The sequence below is a fragment of the Equus quagga genome, chromosome 1, assembly GCF_021613505.1.
Source record: "Equus quagga isolate Etosha38 chromosome 1, UCLA_HA_Equagga_1.0, whole genome shotgun sequence".
Classification (NCBI taxonomy): Eukaryota; Metazoa; Chordata; class Mammalia; order Perissodactyla; family Equidae; genus Equus; species Equus quagga.
In genome coordinates, this window is record NC_060267.1 from 123,885,826 (window position 1) to 123,908,064 (window position 22,239).

Consider the following 22,239-nt stretch of genomic DNA (forward strand, 5'->3'; position numbering starts at 1 on the left):
TTCCTTGTTCTAATTTACTTGGGGTGTCACATTTTGAGTGGCTGGGGTGTAAAGGGTTTGAAACCATGTTAATAGAAGTAGGTTGATGGAAGACAAGGCTCAGGTTTTTGAAGGATGTTGAGTGGACGTGTTGGCTGGACTGGCTCTCTGTGACCCACGTTGGTGGAGTGTTGGCTGCCAGCTTACTGTAAGGAAGAACTTAAACCAGGAGCCAGCTGTCTCGTGATGAACGGAGCTGCCTCAGGAGTTCTCTCTCCTGGAGAGGTGGAGTGTGAGACCCAGTAGAAAGGTTTATTTCATTCATTTTATGAATATTTATCAAGTGCCTGTTATGTTAGTTGCAGAGGATGCTGTGAAGAACAAGACGGACGTAACCCCTTCGCTCATGTAGGTTCCAATCCAAAGCGCTGTTTCCCAAAATGGGAGATGGTGCTGGGTGGTACAGAGTCAGTCCATTAACTAACATTGAGTTACACATAATTAAAAAGAATTCTCTTTGCAGTCTTCTGAACTGTGTAACTACATCAAAGAGGAGATCTCATTTGGGGGCTAGAGTTGCCATTTTTCTAAAACTTGATCATCTTCCTTTCTAATGAAGAAAGAGCAACTTCACAGTCACAGCCTTTTGTAGGCCATGGTACCTCAGTGACTATTTTTTGAGTAATTTGTTAAACATCTTTACAAAAACAAGTAAGACAACAGGAAAATATTTAATATAGGATTAATTAAAACCAGAGTGATACTAAGGATGGTTTTAACTTTTGGCTTTTTGGCTGTTTTTGTTTTCCAGTTTTTATATTTGCCTAAAATAAAATTCACTCCTAGGTTTACAGTTTGATGAGTTTTTTATAAATGCATACAGTCATGTAACCTCTCCCCTGATCAAGATACACACCGGTTCTCTCACCTTCCAAATTTTTCTCATGCTACTCAGTCCCACCTCCCATCTCCAACTCTCGGCAACTGCTGATTTGCTTTCTGTTCCTGTAATTTTGACCTTTTCTGGAATGTCATATAATGGAATCAGACAATAGGGAGCCTTTTCAGTCTGGCTTCTTTCAGTTGGCATAATGCATTTGAGATTTATCTACCTTGTTGCATATATTTGTTCCTTTTAATTGCTGAGTAGTATTCCATTGTGTGGATGTACCACAATTTGTTTATTCATTATAAATAAGAAGGTAAGGCAAATTCAATATGACAAATTATGAACATGATGTTTAGTAAAAGCAGATTTGGCAGAAATCCTGAAGGTGATATGTCAATGAAGGAGTCTTGGGGGATAAAACTAATCTGACCAATTTATGCATTAAAGAGTTATTTGTAGGGGCTACCCCAGTGGCATAGTGTTTAAGTTCATGTGCTCCACTTTGGCGGCCCAGGGTTCACGGGTTTGGATCCCAGGCACGGACCTATGCACAATTTATCAAGCCATGGTGTGGCAGGCATCCCACATATAAAGTAGAGGAAGATGGGCATGGATGTTAACTCAGGGCTAATCTTCCTCAAAAAGAAAAAATTATTTGTGGTGGGTCATCTTTTAATTTCTTGCCCAACCTTCAACAGTGTATTTGAAGTGTAAATAGTTTCCTGTCACCCTAAATCAGAACATACCTTTTGGGGCCTCTGGATAAACCCAGTGGTCTCTAGAACATCCTATTCATATTTTCAGTCATTCATTCATTCCTTCCTTTCCTTCATTCCTCCTTCTCCTCATTCTTATCATCTCTCTCCCTCTCTCTCCCTCTCTCTCTCTCTCTCTCTCTCTCTCTCTCTCTCCCCCTCTCCCTCCCCTCCCACATCCCCTCCCCCTAATATTGCATTAGAGTTTACGTAACTGAATTAATTAGACCTCTTTCTCAAGGAGTTGGTTTTCCATAAAATTCACTTTGCAGTTGGCATGACAGAAGAGCTGGCATATTAATCAAATGCTACAATTTGTTCTTTGTATCTGAATCAGGCTGGAGTTGGGCTTCCTGCTTATCTGTTGTCCGTTTATACCATTCTGTGCTCTGCAGCAAATGAGCCTGGATTCATTGTGATTGGGCTGGGCGATGGCTGTGAGCGTTGATAGATTGGGCGTGGAAATGCTTAACAGGGACAGACCCTATCTCCTTAGTTAGTGTTACAGAGTCCCCAGGATATAAGGTGTCTGTATGAAAATAAATAAGGGCTTTTCTTTTCCTTTCTTTGGCTGATGATATCTGTACCATTTAATAGAATAAAATGATAAAAATCTTTGTCCTTTCTTAAATTACATGTTAATTGCTGTTCTATGAATTTGTTCATTTTGTATTTCTGAAATATATTCACTTTATAGACATTTCTATCCCTCAACATTTTAAATCCTCAAGCATACTCAAATTATATATATTTAATATAATCTTGTGTGTGTCAGGGAGGGGTGGAGGAATGCACTTTGCAGCTAACCAGGAAATCAAAGTCAGTAGCTTTCTCCATTTAGTCAGTTTGCTGCAGAATACAAAGGCTGCTAAAGGATTTCAGTGCATATCTTAAAAGCTCATCAGAAATATTCCAAGCTATAGATTTTTTTCCTCTCTCTCAGCAACGTTTCAGATATGAAGGTTCTCCTCGGTTGCCCCTGCTGGTGTTGCTGACTTTAAAATGCCACAGGAAGAAAGAAAGATTTGTTCTGTTTTCTCATCTGTAGAATGAAGAGGTTGGACTAGCTGGGAGATGTCAAATTTATAGCACTAGTGCTGTCGCTCCTTCTCCATCCACCTGACAGACATCACTAATCAATCACAGCATGCTTTCCTGCCATATGTAGCCTCAGACTTCTAGTCAAGTCAGCACTCCGGGAAGCCACTACTAATCAATCAGCGTTAGCCCAAGAGATGAAATCTATTTGCCATTCTGAAACATGATGGTGTTTAATCTCTAGTGCAAACTTAAGATGGTTTATGAAGGTTAGATCACCGTTGCGTGGTAGAAGGAGGGATGTTGGAGGGCATGGACAGTTTCATGTGAAGAGGATTTCAGATCACTACATTTTATGCACCTTGAAGGCAGGCATCATATTTTATTCATGTTTTTTGTGTTTACCCAGCCTACAAGGCAAACCCTTTCTCATAGTAGATATTAGATAAGTGTTTGTTAAATGGTGCATGAAGGAATGAATGGAAAGCATGTCCTTGGCCAATTCTTTCCTCTCTAAGACTGCACAGTTCAGTGCTCCTTCTAAAGGGCAGGCACAAGCCTTGCCATTATAGAATTTCATCTACTTTAATTCAGGCCTTTCCTGCAGCTTGGCTGGATGGCTTTGCATTCTTATCTGCCAAGCATTGGCAGAGGCCAGCAACTTGGCATCTTTGGTTGGACTTTACAAGTAGTTTCCTCTCCATCCATCATCCCAGTCATTCACAAACCTATTGAGTAATACTGAGGAGGGTCCATCTATTCCTTCTTCTCGCTAGACTCTGAATTCTTTCAACTTGATTTGTGGTTGGGAATCTGAAGGTTATAGCATGATAATGTGCCTTTTGCAAGGTAGATAACGCAGTAAACATTCCATATTCCTCAAGATAGTTTCATGAAAACAGGCTGAAACCTCGGTCATCTTCAGCTTTTAGAAGAAAATCAGCTTTTAAACAGGAGGTCTTTTTTCCACCCAGGCAATGGATTTCATCTAATAATAGGACTAGCTACATATTTAGTAAAAATCAATTATAGGCCAGGCATTCCACTAAATGCTTTGCGTATATCATCCCTAAACCTCAAAACAACCCAAGACTAGTGATACGAATTCCATTTTACAGATGGGACAAATGAAGCTTGGAGAAGTTACGTAACTTGGCCACAGTCACAAGATAATAAGCGACAGTACTGGGATTTAAAGGCAGGCTTAACTCTAAAGTGTTTTTCCCTGAAGATACCAGCTCTGTCTGTGCAGATGTTACCTCCTCCAGGAAGTCTTCCCTGAGGTACCACCTCTCCTTGCAAGGCTGCTTGAGATGATCTTCCTCTGTGTTTCTATAGCAGTTTATACTTCCTTAGTATGACACTGTCCTTTCCGTGATGGACTGTTTATCTGCTGCTACCACCACCACAGCAAGATTCTTGAGGACAGGGGCCTAGTGTTTGTTTGTCTGCCTCTTTTGTTTGTTGGCTGAGTGAATACATCTTTTCCAGGCAGTGTTGGCCACTTGGCCTTGGCACATGGGCACCATATATAATGTACAGCTACGCCTTCAAGAACCTACTATCGTTCAAAATTCATTATACTTGGGGATGAAAGATTTAAGGAAATATAGTCCAGCTCTAAATGTGGACGGCAGAGCTGCTTCTCTTCTACACTACAAAGTGCCTTCTGCTTACTCTGTCGTGGCATTATTAAACTGTTTCATTTGTCCTCGCTTCAGTTTTTTAGTAACTGTACTTTTATGAATAATTAATACATGCAGATGTTCTTATGTTTATTTATCTATCCTGCTTGAGATGCCTTGTGCTTCTTGAATTGGAGGATTCATGAGTTTTATAAATTCTAGAAATTTTTCAGCCATTCTCTCTCTCTTCAATTTCTCTATTTTCTCCCAATGGAACTCTTATTAGACATATGTTGGGCCTTCCATTCTATCCTCCACATCTCTTCACCAATCTTTCATATTTTTCAACTCTTTATCCCTTGTGCTTCATTTTCTGTAATGTCCTGAGATCTATATTTCTCTCTTCAGCAGTATATAACCTTCTGTTTAACCTATCAGTTGAGTTTTTAATTTTAATGAATCTATGGGGAGAGATAGGCGTTGGGTCTTGTTCTTTTTTAGGATTTCAATTCTAGTTTTAATGTTTTTAATCATTTTAAGCTTTATTTCATGTTCTTTTTCAGAATGTTGTTTTATGACCTCTAGCTCTTGAGCCTCTGATCCTCGTATTTGTTGACTTGTGACTTGTCAGTTTCCTGAGCATTATGTAATTTGCTATTGGGAGTTCATGCTTTGCAGGGCCAGGTGTAGCCTGGGTTATGGAACTGGCTCTCGTGGGGCAATTTTTCACTTTCTTCTGTGAGGCATTCTTGAGATGTCATGAACAGGACCAATTTTTCTATTAATTTTTCAGTTAGAGTTTCCTGATTCTGACTTTTGTTACTCATACTCCATTCTCAAGGAAGGCACAGCCTAGAGTTTTTAATTCTCAGCTTAAACTTTTCCCTCCTACTCAGAACACAGGTAGAGGCAGACAAGTTTCATTGGGCTGGCTGATACAGTTTTTCTAATCTATTTGTTCATTGAGGGTGCAGCCCTCAGTGAGTGTTCCTGGTTTTCTGCAGAGGTCTCAGAGCAACTTCCTGTTTCTCCTTGCCCCAAGGCCTTGTCTTCTCTACTGTTTGGGCATTAACATCCTAGCCCCCAGGGAACAGAGACAATTTTTTCCCCTGCTGCCAACCACCTTCCTCTCTTCCTCCTAGCCACAGTATGAGTTTGCATGCTCACCATTGTTATTTTCAGTTACCTCTTTATTTCTACCACCTGGGTATTTTCTTTTCTTTATTGTGAATCAGTTAAGCACTTAAAAGAATTTTGGTTATAGTTCATCTAGGGTTGGAATTTTCAGATTGTGATCATTTGCCATCTTGCCAGCACCAGCAGCTTATTACAAGCTCATGGTAACATATTCAAATAATACACAAGGATATATGATGAAATATTAGTCTCCTTCCCATCTTAGACCTGCCTAGTTCTCAAACCACCTTTCTAGATGTAGTACCCTTTACCATTTGCTTAGGTATCATTCTAGAAGCATTTTATGCGTATAAATATACATATGTATACACAAGACATGAAAATGTATTTATGCAAGTGGGAATATGTTTTACCTTCTATGCTGTACTTCACAATATATTTTAGTGTTCATTGTTTACTAGTCCACTAAGCTTTCTGCCTCTTTATTTCCTCAAGACTGTATAGTATTCCATGAAATGGATGTACAGTAATTGATTTAACCACTTCCCCTATTTTTACTGAATAATTTTCAGTTATTTTGATTCTATAAACTATCCTACAATAAACGTTCCTGTACATATGTCTTTGCTTGAGTATTGTTTAAAATAATTTTATTTGTCCGTCTGTTTCTCTCTTCCTGCCCCCAACCAGTGATGGTTAATTTTACGTGTCAACTTCACTGGGCTAAGGGATGCCCAGACAGCTGGTCAACATTATTTTTGAGTGTGTCTGTGAGGGTGTCTGTGGAAGAGATCTGAATCAGTAGACTTCTTGAAGAAGATCCCCCTCACCAACGTGGGCCAGCATCATCCAGTTTGTTGAGGACCTGAGTAGAACAAAAAGGCAAAGGAAGGGTCAGTTTGCTCTCTCTGCTCAAGCTGGGACATCCGTATTCTTCTGCTCTCGGGCATTGGCACTCCTGGTTCTCAGAATTCAGGACTCACCCTGGGACTTACACCGCTGGCCCCTGATTCTCAGGCTTTGCGCTCAGACTGAATTACACCAGTGGCTTTTTTCCTTCTCCTGCAGACTACCAGACTGTGGGACTTCTCAGCCTTCATAGCCATGCAAGTCAATTCCTATAATAAATCTCCTCATATCTATATATTTATATATAGACCCTATTGGTTCTGTTTCTCTGGAAAATTCTGACTAATATACACTCTCACCCCTACTATGAGTTCTTTGTGGTCAAGGATTTTATCTTTCATTGGGTGACCTCAGCACCTGGCATGAGGCCTGGCACTGAGTCAGCACTTAATTCATGTCTCTTTCATGGATGACTGTGTACTCACCAAGAAGCCAAACCAGCAGTCAGACTAGTCCCAACCTCCAGCAAATGTATTTTGATCTCAATAATAACGGCAGCTATTGACTATTCGGTAATCTAAAGCTATGGACTGAGCACCTCCTCTAGTTCAGACATAAGCTAATGCAATCTTTACCACAACCCTGTGAGATGGGAGATGCCATGGTCATGCTTTACAAAAAAGGAAACTGTGGCACGGATTTACATAGGTAGTGAGAGGTGGAGACACACTTTTTTTTTTTGAGGAAGATTAGCCGTGAGCTAACTACTGCCAATCCTCCTCTTTTTGCTGAGGAAGACTGGCCCTGAGCTAACATCCATGCCCATCTTCCTCCACTTTATACGTGGGATGCCTACCACAGCATGGCTTTTGCCAAGCGGTGCCATGTCCGACCCGGATCCGAACCGCCAAACCCTGGGCCGCAAGAAGCAGAACGCGCAAACTTAACCGCTGTGTCACTGGGCGGATGCCCGAGACACAGGCGTGTCTGAAATTATCACCTGGCCTCTTGAATATTGCCTCTTAATTTTAACATTTGTATTGTCACAGGCAGCATAGGATGTATTTCATTGTTCATTCCTTCCTTCATTTCCTTCATTCATTCAACCAACAAATATTTACTGAGAGCTCACAATGTTCCAGGCCAGGAGTGATACAGCTTGATGATGACTGATGATAACATCCCTGCTGTGGTGGAACTTACAGTAAAGGGAGAGACAGGTAACGCCAAAGAGTGGAAGTGTGGTGATTGTCTGGAAGCGGGGAGAATGGGGAGGCTTTAGAAGCACATAGCTTGGGGGTTCTTCCCAGGAACAGAGGGTTTCCAGCATCTGTGATGAATTGGATGAGACTTGAAGGATGAGTGAGTTGGGGGGAAGCGGATGGGAGCAGTGAGGCCTGGGGGTCCCGCATGTCCCCTGTCTTCCTCTACGCTCTGCACAGTATAATCTTGCTCTTCCAGCCACCGCCAGCTCTCAGGACCTCTGCATGCAAGGGCCCGAGAGCCTGTGTCCTTCTGCTTCTGAAAGGTGGCTGCACACCTCCCCCAACCCCATCATCCCGTTCTAATTTTAAAGCAGTAGCTCCTTTGATTGAAATCTCAATTTGGGAACAGGCCTGGGATTGGCCTGTGGCTCGGAATTTTCACCAATAAGCGGAGCGGGAGGTGGGGAGGCGTCCCTTTAAGCAGCCGGGAGGCAGCCTGGAGAGCTTGGAGCTTCTCTCTCCAGGACCTGAGCGATTTTCCTGGATCCAGAGCTGCGCACAGAGCAGCTGCCACCGCCCTGGGAATGTCAGCCCCCTTGCGCGGAGCCCCTGCAGGGCCCCCTCTGGCTCCGGGCAGTTGGCGGCAGACGTCCCGCTGGGCTTCTTAGCCGCAGCGCACCCCCAGGCCCTGGGTCTGCGGCCCCCTTCCCCCATTTCCCCGGCCGGCCAAGGCGCCGCAGCGGCGAGCAATGCAGGGCTGAGCTGGGTAAGTGGCCCCCCGGGGCCCGGACGCACGGAAGGGGGCGCTGGGGCGCGTTTGCTCCTGGTTTTCAGGACCCTCCTATGGAAAACGGGTCTTGAACTGGGAAACTAACCTGGGACAGTAGCTGCCTTGCCACACACACACTGGGGAGGTCCTGAGCTCTGGGGAGTAGACCCAGGGATCATTTTGGTCTGAGTGTCTGCCAGCTTTTGCGCAGCCACTTCATTAATCAATAATAATAATATAATCATGAGGAGGGGATAATATGGTATTAAGACTTCTTTGGGGGAAACATTTAAACTTCACCGAACTTGCTTTTTAAATAATCTTTATTTTCTTACAATTCATTTCCCTCATATTTAAAATGTATTTGTTGCTCACGACCTACTTATTTATTTCACTTACGCTACCAAAAAATCTTTTTTAATGTCTCCAGGAAGGTTTACTTTAAAAAATTATTTACTTCTACCACACTCTTTATTGCTGGTTTTCCTAGAACTTTCAAATTCTTTCCTTTTCTCCTCGGTGGATTTCCGTAATTAAGCAACTGTGGATTTGTTAATTTAGTCTGTCTGAATTGGGGTGGGTGAGAGGGCCCTCCCCTCCCCCGGCCCTGGCTTTCCTAGCTTACCTAGGGGAATCTATAGGATGGAGAAAGCTGTTGGGGGCGGGTGGCGCATAGTTAATTGGAACCCTCTCTCCGAGGGTTCCAAATGTACCCTCTCAGCTGCTAGGAGAGTCAGAACTTGGTGAGATGGGGATCACGCAAATCCAGGGTGCCTAGGCAGCTGTATCCTGCGAAATTTTAAAACCAAAATAATCCCTACGGACTGGGGTGAGGGGTAAGGTTTGTTTAAAAAACACAGTTTCAGTTCCTTCCCCTCCCTTCCCAATATGTTTGCTTTTGTGTACCTAAGCAAGAAGTTGGAAGCCTAATGCAGAGGATCAGAGTTGCTTTTTTTTTTTTTTTAAAAGATGAGGCAGCTGGAAGAAATGCCTTCCAAAATTGGAGCAAAGTCTGATGCATGGATTGCCAAACTCCATTTCCGCCCATATTAAATTATTTTGGCTTTTAGCGACCCTCGTGTTGCTGGGTTGGCCTTTATTTGCACTTGTTTAGGTGGTTTGAATCATTTGTATACTTTGGGTTCCCTGCTTTCTGCAAACAGATGTTTCTATCTGTGCAGCTAGTTGAGTAATTAGAGAGATGGACATGGCCCTGTGTGTACAGACAGAACAAATACCACTTGGGGAGGATTTGGACCTTTCCTTTTCAAATCATCAATTGCCAAATCTTCCCAGCCGTTGGGCAATTCAGATAAAGGTGTCAAGTGAGCTGAGCAGTGAAGAATTTATATGTGCAGCTAATTCTGCTCGTCCTACAATAAAACATCTTCCCGTGGGGCCAAAAAGTGGGGGTGGGGGGAGGCTTATAAAAATGATCCTGTGTTCTTAGTCACTGACTACCCGGCTCTCCCTGGATTTCTGAGAACCTGCCAGGAGAAACTGTTGACTGGATGGAAGTTTCAAGAAATGCAGAACAGAAATCAGTACAAGCCCTCCTTAAGCGACTTTTATTTCTGTTTGGAGGAAAAGAACACTTTGTTAGAATAACAAATCGTGGCTGCTTTTCAAGAGCAGAAAACGGTTTTTGTTCTGAAGGCAGATTCCTTTTAAGAGTGTGAATCATTTGGTTTAGGGTTTTTTTTTTTCTTTTGCGGTGGAGGCTTGGAGATGATTAAACGTCCTGTCTGCAGGAAATTACCAGGAGATTTGAGTATTTTCCTGAATCAGCCTCAGATGGTACACAGCTTTGGGTGTAATACAAGAAAGCTCTGTTACTAGGCAATCTTTCTACGGTGATACCTTCGGCCTCTCCCAGTCTTTCAAGCTTCTCCATCAACAAGCCTTTTATTTTTTTATTTTTGGGGTTGTGCTTCCATGTAAGAAACCGAAATAACTCTCTTGTTGCCTTCATAAGCTTTTTGAGATGCAACTTATTTTTGAGACAGTTTTATCGAGCCCACTTCCCCATTGGCCGCCTCCCACTAGCCTCGGCAGGAAGAGCTCTTGGCTCCTTTCCCCAAGATTTCCTTTAAGCCTGGATTGTTATCCTTAGGGACACAGATGTCTCAAGAAATGAGATGCAAAGGTTTGAACTAGCGCTCACCAATTCGGTGGTGACATTTATGGTCTTCGTAGAGCTGTTTGCAGAGAAGGCAGAGTGGTTCTGTGTTGGGTTTACCCTAAAGTGCATGAGCCATGTGGAGAATGGGCAATTAAAGCACCGTGAGGGACAACCGAGGGACACAACATCCTGTTTTGTGTAGTCGTGCTTCCAGAGATCTGCAGTTTTTAATAATTTGGAAAACCAAGTCTCAGAGATGCTGTGTTCCCCAAGCTATTTTTCTTAATCTTTCCTGAACAATACCCAGTGACATTAAGCACTTCCTAGCCATATCATCAAATAGGAGAGCTCCGGGTGCATATAAACTCAGTGTGATATTCCACTGTCAATGAGAGGAAGCAGAGGGAATAATTTTTTTAGCTACCAAAACACAGAATGGTAATCCTCTTTGAAGATAATGAAACACTATGGAAATTGTAGTGTGAGTTTAAATGCAATGTTCCAAAAAAGTTTCTTTGCTATTTTTTATTTTCTCAAAATCTAAATGGCAAGGGGTTCTTTCTCAGGATACTTAGCATTTGATTACCATGCAGTATTTTTTTCTTTTTGGTGACATTCTGTTTTCATATCCTGCTGCTCTGTGTGACAAGCAGAGGAAGACTCATTCTTGCAAAGATTGTATCTGGACGTCTTCCAGAAGAATGGGAGATGTAGGGGCGGCGGAGGGGACAGACAGATGCAGGTACTGTGGGACTCAATGTCTGGGAAAACTCATGAATGATTTCCCTGCCAGGTTAGCCCAGAGGCCCTTGAGAATTGCTTGACATGTGACTTTAACAGCCAGCCTGTGTCGAGAAATCATTGTACCCATCCCGAGGGTCTCCCTTCTCACAAGGCACCTACCCAGGCAAGATGCCAATCTACAGGGAGCGTGTACGTGACATTGCTTGTCACATCTTTGAGCATTTGTTCCTCTGTCTTTTTCTTTTAAAAAAACTATGACTATTTGCTTTCTTGGGAACGCTTGCAAAAGGTTACTTTACATTCACCAAGGCTGCTGTAATTACTCCCAAAAAGTTTAATTTTTCTAATGTTTGAGGCTTTGGTCAGGCTTTTGAGGACGAGCAAGGATCTGTTGAGTTGGATTTCAGATAAATTCAAATTTTAAACACTAGGCTGGGGGCCGGCCCCATGGCCTAGTGGTTAAGTTCGCGCGCTCCACTGTGGTGGCCCAGGGTTTCACCAGTTCGAATCCTGGGCACAGACATGGCACTGCTCATCAAGCCATGCTGAGGCGGCATCCCACATGCCACGACTGGAAGGACCCACAGCTAAGAATATACCAACCATGTACTCGGGGGCCTTTGGGGAGAAAAAGGAAAAAAATAAAATAAAAACAAAAACACTAGGCTGTCCAGCCTGGAGAAAAGGTCTTGTTTTTGTGTATTATAATAATAATAATAATAAACAGAAAGATAGCTGTTAACTTAGTGAGTTTTGGCCAAGCACAGACTAGATGTTTTATCAATCTGTCTCAGTTTTTACTGCACATAAGAATATCCTTCAGAGAGTCTGTTTCAGTAGGTCTGTGGTAAGACCCGGAAATCTGCATTTTAAGAAGCATCCCAGGTGGGACCTTGAACACTATCTTGAGATGCACTGCTTTTTGTTCATTATTGTTTAAAATCCTCATAATAACCCTATGGAGTAGGTGCTATGATCATCCCTATTTCACAGATGAGGAAGGATAGGCTCAGAGTGGTTCAGTCACTCTTCTTGGTTGCACAGCTACTCAGAGGCCATGCAGGAGACCTGAACCTTGTGACTGTCCAACTCCAGAGTCCATGCTTTCGAGCTTATGCTATTGGTGGTTGGTGTGTGTGTGTTTGGGGGGGGGGGTCTTCTCTTTACAATTTGGACCTAAGGAGCCCTCTCTGCAACTCTCTGCTAAAGACCCCTTCTCTACAATGCTGGCGTTCTTTAAGCAGCAGCCCATGGGGGCCCCTTTTATGCAGTGTGCTGTGGCAGAGTTTAGGGAGACTGCATAGAGGTGTAGGCATTAATGTTAATGCTTCAGGAGCGTCCAGCTGATTTGTCTTGAGTTCTCTGACTGCTGAGCCAAGGCGACTCCAGAGCAGATTGATTGATTTGTGAAGGGCTTTTAAATCTTCCACCTTTTGGAGTGCTTAAGGCAGCTCTGTCCCCTTCCATGGCCCCATCCACAGTTCCCAGTGCCTTCCTTTCTTCTGATCCATACATTTCCCGCAGGATCCTCCCACAAGGCCCTTCACAGTTCACATGCCCAAGATTTTCCTAATGCCCATGACTGGAGCCCACCTGAAGCCCCTCTTTTCCCCCCATTTTCTGCATAAAGCCCCCCTCCCCCCCATTAGATTCCTGCTTAAAGCAAATGCAAAGGGAAAGTTGTGAAGAAGAGAGGCAGAGGCAAGGAGGAGCCTCCTGCTTGATTCCCCCTCGGCCTGACCTGGTTTCTCTTGCTCCTGGGCACACCGACCGGTGCTGATTTATCTTGCTTAATTGCTGCAGGATAATGATAGAGGGCAAGCCACTTAACCTCATGTCGCTTTGCCTCTATTGTCTGTAAAATGGAATGTTCCTGTCAACCCTTTGTCCTTTGGGTCCAAGTAACATGACGTCTGTGGGAGTCCCATGGACTTCGTTCAAACGCGTTTTGAAGACGTGATCCTCATGCTGCCTTTTGGCAGTGGTTCCCATACTGTGTTCTAGGGGGTACCTGTTTGGTGAATTACTCCTCCAAGCAAGAAATCCACTTATCTTCTTCTTATCTCAGTCCCCTTTGCTGCTCTTTCTCCTGGACTGCTTTTGCCCCTCTTTCTCTTTGTTCTTCTCTTTTTCATCTTTATCTGCTCCCTTGCTGACATCATCCAGTCCATGCTTCATGTGGTGACTACTAGATTTATGTCTTCAGCCTGGACTTCTCTCCTGAGCTCCAGATTTAAATATACAACTCTCTTCTCAGTGTCTTCATTAGATGTTAAATAGGCTTCTTGAACTTAATGTGGCAAAGCACAACTCTGGATTTATTTCTCTCCCCAAGCCTTTACCAGCTCAGCAAATGGCACCTCCAGCCACCTAGTTGCTTGAGCTGAAAACTTTTGGCATCTTTGCTCTTTCTCTTTTCCACACACTCCCATGTCCAATCCAATGGGGATAAGTCCTTTCAGCTCTACCTCAAACATATGTGCCAAATTGGGTTGGGTAGGGGAAGGAGGACTGACAGGAAGGGGGCTTGAGGTATTTGCTGGGGTACTGAAAATGCTTTATAGCTTGATAGAGTGTGGGTTTCATGGGTAAAGCCATTTGTCAAAATTGATCAAACTCTACGCAGAAGATAAGCATTTTGCTGTATGTAAATTACATCTCAATAAAAAATATGGTAGAAAAGATATATATCCCAAATGGGGCTACTGGTCACTCTCTCTCCAGGCACAACTTTAGTATAGGTGACCATCCTTTCTCTTCTTGATTACTCCATAACTTTCCCAAATACCTAGTGTTTCTAAAGCTGAAATCAGATCATATGACTCCCCCGTTTAACACCTTCTAACAATATCCTATTGCAATAAGGACAAGATCCAAACACTTTAGCATGAACTTTGAGACGCCTCCCAACCTCAACAAGGTCTGGCCCTTGCCTCCCTCTACTGGGACGTCTCCCTTCCCCAAACACTGGTCCCTGTGCTCCAGCCACACTGGCCTTTCAGTGCCTCAAACTCCTGCCTGCCTCTAGGCTTTTGTACTTGGTGTTCTTTCTACTTGGAATACTCTTCCCCTAGAACTTTGCCCAGCTGGCAGCTTCTCATCATTGAAGTTTTAGCGTAAATGTCATTCTGCCAAGAGGACTTCCTACCTGCCTTTGCCTCCCCCCCACCCCGCCCACCGTATTTTTCTTTGCCACATTACCGTGTTAATTTTTGTCCAAGATACTTCTCAGGGTCTGAAATATTTGTTTTTCAATATGATAACTGTCTGCCTCTCCCTCTTGGTTCCTTGAGGGCAGGGACTGTGTCACTCAACTCCCATCTTCAATGCATGGTACCTGCCACCTAGCAGGGGCTTCCTAAGTTGAATGAGCAAATCCTAGTTCAGAGTTTGACAGCCACTGCAAGAAAATGGTTAATGAAAAAATTTAAAATTGTTTTTATCACTCACTCACCTCCTTTTCTCGTCTTCCTCTTCCTTCCTGGGAGATGGAAAGACTAATGTGCTTCATGACCCCACTAGGTCCATCTACTTAACGTTTCTGAGCCTCAGGGGTTTTTTTGTTGTAGAACAAGGTCAGTGATAATTGCCCCATGTGGAAGTCTGTGAACCTCTTGGAGGAAGGTGTTATTGCCATAGGAGTGAGGCATTAGTGTTTCATCACCTTTTAAAAATTGTACCCCCAGCTAATGGTTTTCTTTGAAGACCCTGAGCTTTTGAACTCTCCTGCCAAGGAAGTCTGATCAGATGCAGCTGCTGCTCTGGGAATTGACTTGGGATGCAAAGATTTTTAAGATCAACTACAACTCCCACAAATGGCTTTGGAACTCAGAGGGCAGTAAACATGTATATATTTCAATCTGCTGGAGAAAATCCTGCCCAGAGAACAAAGTATAGTTCCCCAAACTTCTTCCCCACCCTGCCCCCAAAGGCTCTCACCCAATGTCATTGCTGAAGCACTCATTTAAAAATCAGAACAAAGGAGTGTATGTTCTAGAAATGTGAAAAAAATCAATAGATATTGATGGGAAGAAGGATGTCCTTCCCTGGGCAGGAAGAAAATAATACAGGCATTTCTGAAAACCCACAAACCATGGTTTATTTATTTGGAGTATTCATCACATTATTAGGACTAGAATAGTGCAGTGGTTTCATTTACCTGGAGCTCTGGTTAAGAAGGATTCGGGGTCCCTTTCACAGCTCGAGGAACGGTGCTGTGATTGATTGGCATTGTCTGTCATGGGCAAGAACCATCTTTGGTCTTGTGCATAAAGAATTAGAGATTATTGGATTTGGAAGGCTGCATGGAGATCATCCAGTCCAGCTCTTGACCTAATAACTACTATGCCATGTTTTAGGGCTTTAGAAAAACAATCATGAGCTTGGCAAAATAATAACCCTTAGCTTTTTAGGCCTTTTTTTTGCTCTTGGGTCTGATCAGTGTTTTCAGCATGGGGTACTGCAGCATTTCCTAGGAATGTTCAGTAGGATCTTTCAGTAGTTTGGGAAATTCTGCATTACTGTATCCCCTTCTCAAAGACACATAAGGCACAATAAACATATTAAAGGCCCTGAGAAGTTCAACCATAAAGAAACCTGTCTAACATAGTTTCCCAAACCTCTGTGATCCCAAGATGCTTTTCAGGGACCCCGGTTGCCATCTTGTAGAACATTCTTCAGATGATGCTGTATGATGTCTAGATAATGGAGAGTGTATTAATTTTCTGTGGCTGCTGTACCAAATTGCCATAAACCTGGTGGCTTAAAGCTACAGAACTACAATTCTGGAGGCCAGAAGTTTGAAAACCAAGGTCTTCCCTGCCGTACTCCCTCCGGAGCCTCTGGGAGAGAATCCATCCCTTGCCTCTTTGAGTTTCTGGCATGTGCCAGCTATCCTTGGTGTTCCTGGTTTGTGGCCACATCACTCTAATACCTGCCTCCATCTTCACATTGCCTTCTCCGTGCATGTGTCAAATCTCCCTCTACTTTTCTCTTATGAGGACAGTTACATTGATACTTTGGATTCAACCAGATAATCCAGGTTAATCTCATTTTAGAATCCTTTATTATTATTGTATCAGCAAAGACCCTTTTCCCAAATAAGGTAACACAAGGTTCCAGGACTTAGGACGTGGACATATCTTTGTGGGCCATTTTTCAGCTACCAGACAAGGGCAAGACATGTTGACTCAAGAGTGAGGAGCCCTGGATCAAGTTCTTGCTTTGCCAAGAGCTCCCCTACTCCAACCCCTGGCCTCGTGGGGAAGCAATAGGAATGCTTAAATCAGGAGTCGGGGCCCATTGCTTACCCTTCAGAATCTCAGTTTCCTCAGCTATAAAATGGTATGTAATTGCACATACTTCATAGATTATTATAAAGATTAAGTGAGAGAATACTTGTAAAGTGCTTAGCACAGGTGAATACTGAATAAATATTAGCTTATTACTATAATTAGATATTTTTACGATTGCTGCTGCTACTACCTCTATTATCATCTTCCTTCTCTTTGAACCTTATGGTCAAATGAAGTGATACGGGCTGCCCCATCCCAGGAGTCTCCAGCGCTCCTTTCAGAACTAGCAAACTCTGGTTCCGATCTTAGAAAGGCCACATTATAGTTTTAAAATCTTTTCACTGAAGTATAATATACCTATAGGAAAGTGGACATATCATAGGTGATCAGCTCAATGAAATTTTCTAAACTGAACACACCCATGTCACCAGCATACAGATTAAAATGTCACCAGTGTCCCAGAAGCCACATCTGTGCGCCTTCTTCCATCCTCTCAATACTAACTACTGTCTATGTAGCATCATTGATTTTGCCTGTTTTTAGACTTTACACAAGTAGAATCATACAGTATGTACTGTTTTGTATCTGGTTTCTTTCACTCAACATTCTGTTTGTGAAATTCAGTCATTTTATTGTATATAGTTGTAGATCATTGGTCTTTTTTTTCCCTTTGGTGAGGGAGATTAGCCCTCAGCTAACATCCGTGCCCATATTCCTCTACTTTGTATGTGGGTTGCTGCCACAGCATGGCTTGACAAGTGGTGTAGGTCTATGCCTGGGATCCAGACCCACGAACCCAGGCCGCCAAAGTAGAGTGTGCCAAACCCAACCACTATGCCACTGGGCTGGCCTCTAGATCGTTCATTTTAACTGTTGTGTAGTATTCCGGTTTTAAATAGATCACAATTTATCCATTCAATTGTTGATGGGAATTTGGTTAGTTTTTAGCTAGAGACTATTACAAAGAATGCTGTTACTGATGTTCTAATACATATCTTTGGGAGGAAAATATAATGCTGAGAAAAAGTCCATGATACTTTTAATCAGTAACTCCCCCCTGCCCCCCAATTGCCTGCTTCAGATGCTTTACCAACATCAAGAACGTCTCATAACCAAGGGTCATGGCTGATTTAAAGGAACCGATCTCCTTCCCTGTCCTACCCACCAACCTTCTAAGCCATTGTCCAAGCCTGCATTTCCTTGTGTTGAAATCTTTTGAACCACTACACTTTCCAGAATGCTTTTCCCTTGGCCTGCCATCCCGTGGGCTGGGACTGGATGTGGTAATTTCGAAGAAGTCAACACCCAGCCAGAAACATAACTCCACCTCCCAGCATCCCACTCAGTGCCACCTCATTCATTTACTCACGCCCCCACTGCCACTGCCAAGTCAGCCGTTTCTTCCCTTTCTGCCTTAAGGAGAGACATGATGGGCCACAAATGTCCCTTTCCTTCTCCATCTGGGGCCTCCCCTGAACTAATCCTACACCCCGATTTCATAATCCCAAGCCTCGTATTTGGAACAACCCAAACTGTTTTACAGATTAGAGCATGTCCAACTGAAGCTTGGGAGCAGAAGGGTGGAGGAAGGAGCTGGCACAGACTGGCAGAGTAATGTGGGCATGAGCCAGACACTTGGCACTGTTGCCCAAAAACGTTGGGAGCTGCTAGGTTAACTCAGCCATATAATTTTCCTTTTGTTGGGAAAGGTTGGAACTGATGCTTCAACTGCTCTTGGTGTTACATACATGAGAGACTCTTCTAGATCCCCAAATCTAGTTTGAGTTTGGTCATGGATAAAGCATTACTATTATGTGGTGAACGGTGGAATCACGTACGTGGCTTTGCCCAGGGTTCCATTAATTTGTGCCAGATTGTCAATTTACACGTGTCAAATCTGGAATTAGCTGGGGAAATATAGAATGGATATTAAGCCCAGTTAACAAACATTCCAGAGAGATCTAAATGAAGTTAGGCTTGTCTTGTCCCTTTGTCTTATCCATTTTGTCCCTTTTTTTTGGTTAGGTGGACTTAATGATACATTTAGGACAGATGGAGTGGGGAGGGAGGCATGGGAAATGATACACTGTGAGTGTCTTTGTTATGTTTGCATGTTTATTTTTTATTACCTGGTGACCGAGAAGTAGGAAAGAAAGTGGAGATGCTTGGGAAGGGTGAGGTTGACTCTGGGAGATTTTTTATCTACTCAAGTCAACAAAGAATTAAGCCGTACTTTTCTGTAGGATTATAACATCTCATAAAAAATGAATAAATAATTGAGCAACCTCAGTGCAAAGCTCTTTTGGAGATTTAATTATGATAATAGCTGTCATTTATTGAGCATTTTCTATGTGACCAGCAGTATATTTGGGACTTTCTGGATCACGGGTCAACAGATGTTTTCTGTAAAGAGCCAGATAGTAAATATGTTAGGTTTTGTGAGTTAAGAGGCAAAATCGAGGACAGCATATAGGTAGTTGTATAACAAAAAAACAGATTTGCATGAAATTTTTGTTGACAAAATTCAAATTATAATGACAATCATTGAGTATAGCTTTTTCGTAATACAAGCCTACTGATGAGAAGAATGGAATTCTTTTTCGAGGGGGTAGGGCTTACAGTTACCGTTCCCTGTCATCAAATTGGTTGCAAATGTTCGTCTCTAAAAATCACTCAGCTCATGGGCCATACAGAAACAGATGGTGGCCTGGATTGGGCCTGCAGGCCGTAGTTTTATTTACGTTATTGCTGAGCCTTATTTATCAGTAACGATTAAGCTGGGCTGTGCAGGACAGAGAAAAACTCACCAGTGGCATAAATGAGTTAAGCATTTGTTTCTTCCCTGTAAAAGAAGTTTAGAGGTGGCTCTATGGAGCTGGGCTGGCAGCTTCACTGTGTCATAGTGACCCAGGTTTCTTTTTTCCTGCCTTGTCCTCCTCAGCATGTGGGCTTCTTCCTCAGAGTCATTCCGTGGTCCCACAGAATTTTGGCACATTGCTGCTGCCACCACATCTACTTTCCAGGCAGCAAGAAAAAGAGGAGGAAGGAGTACACGTCTACCCTTTTTTTTTTTCTCACTGAGGAAGGTTCACCCTGAGCTAACATCTGTTGCCAATCTTCCTCTTTTTTTGGCTTGGGGAAGATTAGCCCTGAGCTAACATCTGTGCCAGTCTTCCTCTACTTTGTATGGGGGTCACTGCCATAGCATGGCTGACAAGTGGTGTAGGTCTGTGCCTGTGATCCGAACCAGCAGACCTGGGCCACCAAAGCAGACTGCGCGAAACTTAACCACTGCATCATGGGGCCGGCCGCCACATCTGCTCTTTTTTAAGGAGATTTCTCGAAGTCCCGCTCGATCCTATTACCTTCTCCTTGGTCAGAACTTGGTCACATGGCTGCACATCTCTACAGAAGAGGCTGAGAAGTGCAGCATCTATTCCAGCTGTTCGTGTGCTTAGATAATTGGAATCCTGCCACTGCGGGGGCAGGAGAGATGTTGGGATAAGCAAGAAGGGCAGAAAGTGAGCTCAGAGAGACTGCCATCTTCCCAAGGCCCTGTGGTAGCAGACTGCGATTTGGACCAGGTCTGCCCAACTCCAGCTCCCTCTCCGTGTCTGCCCTCAAGCATTGTGGGGAGATATATGCGCATAATATTAGTAATGAGGTGACAGGCGGTTTATACCCTTGCTCCTTCCAAAGATGTTCCCAAGGTATCTTTAAGGAAGGATGACAACTATCATCCTTCAGCTGAGAGCCCTGTAAAGGATGGACCAGGGCACTTGGCTGTGGTTGAAGCCTCAGTGGGGCCTCCTACCTCTCCCTAAACATGAACGCACATCTTGAGATCCTACCAAACCTTCTTTCCAGTCACATAGGACAGAAGCAAGTACAGTAATCAACAAGCTCGGGTATGCATGCAGAGAGAAAGTTGGCACGCCTTGTCATAAGCCCACTTACCTGCTAAGTTGTGTGAAAGGAAACACATGGGAGCGAGATAACAGTGCCTGAGTATGTGGCCTTTTAAAGTGACTTTACTCACTACTATGGCTTAGAATTTAGCCAGCCAGGTTCACAACTTCTTATCCTCAATGGGAAGCTGAGGAAGGTAGATAGAAACTTTTAGATTCCTTCTACATACTACATACACTACATACCTCTACATATGTATGTGGAAGGAATCTGAAACCTCATACCTACATGTATGTATATGCTTGTATGTGTATATGTATATATGTGTGATATATAGATATAGATATCTAGCTATTAGAACATTTGAGTGCTTGCTAAGTACCAAATCATTTATCACACGTATCACAATATGTGATGCCAACATCATCTCCATTTTAAAGATAAGTAAATACAGTTGGCCCTCCGTATCCACATGTTCCACATCCACAGATTCAACCAAGTGTGGATTGAAAGGCCTAGGGTGGTTGCATGTATACTGAAGATGTACAGACTCTTTTTTCTTGACACTATTCCCTAAACAATACAGTATAACAACTATTTACATAACATTTACATTGTGTTAGGTGTTATGAGTAATCTAGAGATGATTTAAAGTATATGGAAGGATGTGTATAGATTATACGTAAATATTACACCATTTTGTATAAGGGACTTGAGCATGGGGTGGGGTGGGGGTATCTTGGAACCAATACTCCCCACAGATACCAAGGAATGACTGTACAATGTTGAGAGATTAAGTAACTTACCCAAAACCACACAGCCGGTAAGTGGCAAACCTAGGCAGTTGGACTTGAATCTTTCAACTCTACTCTTCCTGACTGTTATACTTAGGTGGGATAAAAGCAACAATACCATTTTCAACAAAGCACATGGGATTACAACAGAAGGAATGATTAATTTTGACTTGGGGGAGGGATGGGGAAAGCTTCCAAGAGGTAGGGACATTTGAGCTGGGCTTGAAGAATGTCTGGGGCCATGTGGGTGGGAAGAGTGAAATCCACTGAGACAAATCATTGTTGGTCAAATATATAGTATACTATAATAATAAATAACCAGACCTGGCTAGTTAGGAGGTGAGAAATGGATTCAGGGACCCTATCTTTTTGTTCACCTTCCTCTGAATATTACCATCACTGCAAAAATAGCTGATCCATATTCCTGAGACAGCTCCTTGTCCAACTCCATTTCAGTGTTTTCTGTCACCCTGGGGAACAGGAGCAAAAGCCTCTTGCCAGAAAATGACTTGCACCAAGTTTTGATGGTCTGGTATTGAATGGTTTGTTCCTCTTTCTACTGTATTCCTGACTTTAGTTTGTCTAAACCCGGCTCTGTGTTAGTGTAAAGGAATAAAGCTCATAAATAAAAGAGGAGATGAAAGTAGGTTTTAGTAATGAGGCTCCTGCTTAATCGCATCGGCAAGCTAAGGGAAGATCTATTAAATATTTATTGAATTGTTGTATTAACATTTTCACTGTGCCTGCTGTGGACACTAGAACTCTCTAGAGAGTGCGGTTGTCTACCACCATGCAAGAGAAGGGAACTGTGGCTGAACCAAAACATACACCTCTATTATTACAAACCTCCATCCATCTGAGGGCTCCAAAGAGACTGCATTAATAATCACCAATTGCTTGAGGAGACTTTGTTGAAGTTTAACAGTGAGACAGTGCACAGGCGTTGATGGAGCATCAGCAGGCGCCCCACCTTGAAATGCCTCTCATAGGCCAGCAGATCCCATGCACATTCCAAGCTGCCCTTTGATTTTTTCCAAGGCCATGGTTTCTTGAGAGTTTTGTTTATGATTAGTTTAACCATGATAAACCATTGTAAGATGTAGGTCCTTGGTGGTTCTTTTTTTCCCTTC

At 43.1% G+C, this 22,239-nt stretch overlaps 1 protein-coding gene across 6 annotated transcripts in view; it reads left to right on the top strand.

Moving 5' to 3' along the window:
• Nucleotides 1–22,239, top strand: part of PRICKLE2 (prickle planar cell polarity protein 2) — a 306,961-nt gene that overhangs the window by 149,964 nt on the left and 134,758 nt on the right. The window contains exon 1 of one of the 6 annotated variants that reach the window (XM_046680831.1): nucleotides 8,036–8,243. The exons of the other annotated variants lie outside the window; for them this stretch is intronic. The gene's annotated coding sequence lies outside the window, so the exon portion shown is untranslated. Of the gene's footprint in view, nucleotides 1–8,035; nucleotides 8,244–22,239 lie in introns of those variants that run through there. 6 annotated transcript variants of the gene reach the window in all.